Below are 6,042 nucleotides of genomic sequence, written 5' to 3'. Positions count from 1 at the left end.
TGTAAGAATGTTAACACTATGTAATATTTCTACTTGTGTGATGTAGAAGATAATTATCAAAGTATGTAATTATGTAAGAATGTTAACAGTCTGTAATATTTTTTAGTATATCACTAGCGTGGTGTAGAACAAAATTATCTATGTAGAGATACTGCTTGCAAACCAATGATGGTAAGATGATGTCATGGGGTAGGACTAGATAAGTCTAACTTCTTCCTACTCCGTTCAAGCATGTACTAGGTATAAGCAAATTGAAAATATATTTGTGGATTGGTCTGGAATTATGTGTGGTTACATACTGACTGTTGTTACATGTTTGAATGAATAAATAAATCAAATCAAATCAAGTGGAGAGATCCAACTCTTTCTCTGTATCGTGATGTAACCCTGTGGGGGACAAACCCCAAACACATCTGTCAGTTTCAAAAATCACACACTACACCTGGGAAAAACACAAAAACAGCTGTTGCCTCATCCCCCGACAGAACTCCACATCTGCTGTGCAACACACACAAACACACAATCACAATTCGTGCTATCAACAATCATCTGGTTGATACAAGAGATGCAGAGCAGTCAAAACAACCAAGACCACATGTGTCTACCATCTGGAGCACTTTCCCACCAAAAGCCTAAAACTCTGGAGTTACCACGGCAACCAAAACTCATAACACATCAGTCAGCTGATAAGGCTTTTCCTTTTTCTATTGAAGACCGAATTTTTTGGTTTAAGCTGTGACATCTGTATAAATAGGTGTCTAATATTTTCCCCCCACCTCATGTTGAAAATGGGGTGTGTAAAACTGTGTAATTACTCTCAATATTAGGGCTATATAACTAATGATTATTTTGAATATCAGATATGTTCAGAACAAAATAGCAAAAAATATATCGATATTGGCAAGGGTTATATACATATACGGGAAAGCACTACGCATTTTGTATTCTTCATTGATTCTACCATACTTGGAGTATGGCGTTGAAAATTGGGGAAATACATACAAAAGCTCACTTCAACCATTGTATATATTACAAAAAAGAGCGATAAGAATTGTGCATAAGGTAATAGAATTGACGAGTTTAAACATAAATATAAAGGTATGTGTCAATCAAGATATATGCAAGAACAGGCTCAATGATTAATTACATGGACAATTGTGGGTGTGGTGTACATTTTGTAATAATTCTTTGGTATATTACTTGTGTGATGTAAGAATGTTAACACTGTTATAATCTTTTTTTAGTATAATATGTGTGTGGGTAGAAATGAATCATTTACTGCTTGCAAACCAATGATGGCAAGATGATGTCATGGGGTAGGACTGGATAAGTCTGACTTCTTCCTACTCCATTCAATCATGTACTAGGTATAAGCAAATTGATATTGGATTATGTGTAAAATTATGTGTGTTGTCATATCAACTGTTTTTACATGCTTGAAAGAATAAATCAAATCAAATCAAATATAAATTAATCTTCAATTATTTGATTATGATTATTTTTTTAATCAACAAGCTGATTACAACTAGGACTACTGGCCTGTCCTTCTTCATGAAACCACATTCCTATGTCTCCACTTAGGAATAAAGTATTGACTGTTTGGAGAAGAATTGCGCCAAATTTTGGTTGAGTTTATAAAAAAAGGTCAAGATAATAAATTATAGTCTAAAGAGTAATTCAACAGGTAGACAGAAGTTTGTCACATGTTCTTTTTTTAATTATAGTTTGGTGCCAGTACATGCTGATTTCATAAAAACAGACACCAACCCAGACTGAGGTTTGTGTATTTCACACAAGAAAGACTGCAGTAGGACTTCTGCTTGCATGGTTGAGATATTAAAGGAATAGGAGTGTTTGAGGTACATCCCCTGGATAAAACTGAGATATAATAAAAATAAAATGTACCTCCAAATGCCTGGTCCATCTTAAAAGCTTTAAATCAGTTCAGTACCAATACTGACCTTATTATAAAATAAAATTAAACACTATTTTAACTACTACCATTATATTTTTATTTTATTTATTATATTTTATTTAATAAACCTTAAATAACAGCATAACTAAATCTGTACAGGTCTAAAGTGTATACAGTTTACAGTAAATAAATTGTGTAGTGACAGCTTAAAATATATGCAGAAGTCTGTCATTTTTGACACATAACATGAGCTTATTCTTGGTGATCATTCCTCATTCTACCTATATTTTCAGTATTTTGGTAGTTTTGTATGGTGACAGGCAAACATACACATTAAGCAGGGGCACGCCATTTTCAGTTACCATGTTTTTTTGTATAAGAAAACAGAGCTGCAACTTGGACAATGGATACCGGCCTATATTGTGCAAAAGATGCAATAATTTTATGTCCAGATGGACAGAGGAGTTTTGAATATAGAAAAAGAGAGAGGCACAAAGTGGGGCTGATTTATCATGTAATATTTATGTACTCCCGTAACATTTATTGTTGTTAAGCAAACTATTTTTTCATATAATTTTCTACAGTCACAATCGTTTCAGTATGGAGACTTAGAAATCCACTGATGGTGAGAGAAACCTGGCAGACAGAGAATGAGTAACCTTTTCTTTCTCCCGTCAAACGTTGACAACAATGTTATATTGTTATGCAGTGGTTTTCACAGGGAACACTAGCCGTTTTCTACTAAATATGTAGCACTGCATAGAAAGGCCAAAAGTCTTAACATCCTCTAGAAAACCACCAGTCACTCCTATTATGACAGATATGAATCTGTAAAACCAGTAAGGTACCTGTCACGTGGTATCAGGGAAGCAAAGTACAGGTATACTCAAAAAATAAAACATTTTACAGACAACAGAGATACATGGCACATGTGCAACTCCATCACAGATTACAGACTCCAGGCACAGATCTGAAACAGTGACACATCCTTCCCAGATCAACTCCATGACTTCTATGCACTGTCTGATGCACTGAACAACACACCTGCATGTATGATTCCTCCTCCCTCTGGTAACCACACACTCCGCCTGTCTCCAGCCAGCGCGCAGAGAACACTTTCTAGAATCAACCCCTGCAACACAACTGGGCCAAATGGCATACCTAGAGGTGTATTCAGAGACTGCACCGAACAACTCAAAGATGTCCTCACTGACATATACAATATCTCCCTGAGTCAGGCACCTGTTCCCAAGCACCTTAAGTCCACCACAATCATACCAGTGCCAAAGAGACGGCCGTCATTATGCTTAGATGACTACCAACGAATCACACTGACCCCCAGTGCTTTGAGAGATCAGTCATGCCGTTCATCAAATCCATCTTCCCTGAAACTCTAGAGTCACTACAATTTGCATATCAGACCAACAAGTCTTCTGATGACTTGATATGCACTGCTCTTCACACTGCTCTGACCCACCTGGAACACAAGGACACTTAGGTAAGAAAGAATGGTGTTCATAACCTTCAACTCAGCATTCACTACCATCATCCCTCAGATGCTTGTGTGAAAACTGGCCATGCTGGGCCTTCACACCACTTTCTGCAACTGGAACCTAGACTTTATCACAGGAAGACCACAGTAAGTCTGGATTGGCAGCAGAACCTCAGACAGTGAGCACCAGAGCTCCTCAGGGTTATGTGCTCAGTCCAATACTGTTCACTTTGCTGACCCATGACTGTATGGCCAGATGCAGTTCAAACCTCATCATCAAGCGTGCTGATAACACAACAGTAGTTGGTGTCATCAATAAGAATGATGGAACTCCATACAGAGAGGAGATGGACTAGGTGATGCAGATCGTGCAGGAATCAGAATTTCTACCTAAATAGTGAAAAGTAAGGAGACTGACTGAGTTCAGGAGAAACTGTGCTCACCATTGCCCCCTAATAATCAATGACTCTGCTGTGGATAGGGTCAACAGCACCAAATTCCTGGGGATGCATAATGATGACAAGCTCTCCTGGACTACCAACATCACATCACTGGCAAAGAAATCTCAGCAGCATCTCCACCTCCCACAGAGGCTGAGGAAGGCAAGTGTCCCTCCCCCTGTCAGGATTACATTTTACAGGGGTGCCACTGAGAGCATTCTGACAAACTGTATCATTGTCTGGTATGGCAACAGTAACATCCCTGATCAGAAGACCTTACAGATGATAGTGAAGACAGCTGAAAGAATCATTGGCTCCCCTCTGCCATCACTGTAGGACACTTTTAAAACACGGTGTGCACAAAGAGCCACCTGAATCACCATTGACCCCTCCCACAACCTTTTTACTCTCTTACCACCCTGACGGAGGTACAGGAGCAGCTGAGCCAGAACTAAGAGACTTCACAATAGCTTTTTCACTCAGGCCATTAAAACTCTAAATGCGCTACCACTACTACCTTCCATCTAGTATTATCAACTGTATCCAAAACCATAAGGAAGCACATCCATCCATCCATTATCTATACTGCTTATTCCTGAATAGGACCACAGGGGAGCTGGAGCCAATCTCAGTTGGCATTGGGCAAGAGGTGGGGTGCACCTTGGACAGGTCACCAGTCTATCACAGGGCTGACATACAGACAAACAACCCCTCACTCACACTCACTCCTATGGGCAATTTAGAGTTGCCAACCACCCTAGGTTGCATGCCTTTGGACTGTAGGAAAAAGCCGGAGTACCTGGAGAGAACCCACGCAGGCACAGGGAGAACATGCAAACTCCACACTGAAAGGCCTCGGGTTGGCCGGGGCCCAAACCTGGATCATTCTTGGAAGTACAGACAGTTATTTGTAAATATGCACCTTATTGATCTATATTGTGACTGTAAACACAAATAGAGTCCATCTATACACTCACGGCCACTTTATTAGGTACACCTGCACACTTGCATGCAATTCAGTGCAACATTTTTGTCTTAGCATCTGTGCTGAAGCTCAAAATCTTTTATGATAATTTCACCAAAAACAAAGTATAAATTCAATTATATGTTTATTATTGCGGTCATAGTTAAAGGTGGTGGGTGTTAAGGTGGAAGTGTGGCATTGAACTGCATACAGGTGTACCTAATAAAGTGGCCGGTATGTATCTGAACATATTGTTAAATTACAGTAAAGCTTGACTTGCCTTGAGAGGATGAATGGCGGTCTGTGCATCAGTAGCGCCTCAACAAATAAACAGCAGTATGGTCTTAATCACACTCAGTGCAGCTGAAACTACCCCATAAAACCTAGTCAAAGCCACCAAACCTCAATTTTCAACATGTCATGCAGTAATAAAATACTGATAATTTGTCACAGTGCAGTCCACCAGAATCTAAAACAATCTCCATTATTATACCTCAATTATATTTATAACGAGTTAGCTGGAAGCTAATTAAACTTTTACGGACCTACCTCTTAATCTGGAAAACGACACCAGCCCACGTTAGCCAGTGCTGCTGGTAGGAGTACAGCTTGATGCCACATAACACGTTTATAGGCTCTTGGGTAACGTTACCATATCAGTTAGCGTTAACGTTAGCTGTCAGACTGCTCAGCTTCTTGACCTTAGCCTGACAACGAGCTAAGTCAGGTAGGCTCATCTTGCATCAGCTTAGAGTGAAAGTACAATTCCACACAGTTTCATGTTATCTTCTTTTAGAATCCAACGTTTCCTGAACTCCTGCTCTGTGTCCCGGACACTGACTGAAAACAATGACGTTAGCTCGGCGTTTATGTGACGCTAGCATTACATGGTCACGCTAGCTAACTAGCTCCTTCACGGTTTGACATTACGCATAACGGTTAGAGGCATAACACCATACCCTCAAGATTACTGAGGGCACAGTAAGCTGACTTCACGGAGGTCACGGCGGATCCGCTTCAGAGATCGTAGAGGTTCATTGATGTCTGTCGCCAGTATCCAGACTCACTAAGGGCGGAAAATGATCCTGGAGGCTAACGTCATTACAGTGAAGCTAACACAACCTTTTTGGTTTACACTTCAGTAGCATGTCTGCGGCGCTTTGCCGCCACCTACAGCCCAGCTAGGTCTGCAGTATCCATCTAGCCCCGCCTCCTCCTCTTCTCCTCCTTC

The 6,042-nt window shown here is 40.2% G+C and overlaps 1 protein-coding gene across 6 annotated transcripts in view; it reads right to left on the bottom strand.

The window, feature by feature from the left end:
• ip6k1 (inositol hexakisphosphate kinase 1) overlaps positions 1–6,013 on the bottom strand; it is a 26,353-nt gene extending 20,340 nt beyond the window's left edge. For 2 of the 6 annotated variants that reach the window (XM_020611135.1, XM_020611137.1), the window contains exon 1: positions 5,361–6,013. The gene's annotated coding sequence lies outside the window, so the exon portion shown is untranslated. The remainder of the gene's footprint in view (positions 1–5,360) is intronic. The other 4 variants (XM_020611136.1, XM_020611138.1, XM_020611139.1 and 1 more) reach the window with 2 other exon arrangements.
• Between the last annotated feature and the right edge of the window lie 29 nt (positions 6,014–6,042).

Source organism: Monopterus albus, unplaced genomic scaffold (assembly GCF_001952655.1).
Source record: "Monopterus albus unplaced genomic scaffold, M_albus_1.0 scaffold110.1, whole genome shotgun sequence".
NCBI classification, from domain to species: domain Eukaryota; kingdom Metazoa; phylum Chordata; class Actinopteri; order Synbranchiformes; family Synbranchidae; genus Monopterus; species Monopterus albus.
Note: the sequence above shows the minus strand (reverse complement) of the source record. Positions and strands in the feature narration are given on the sequence as shown.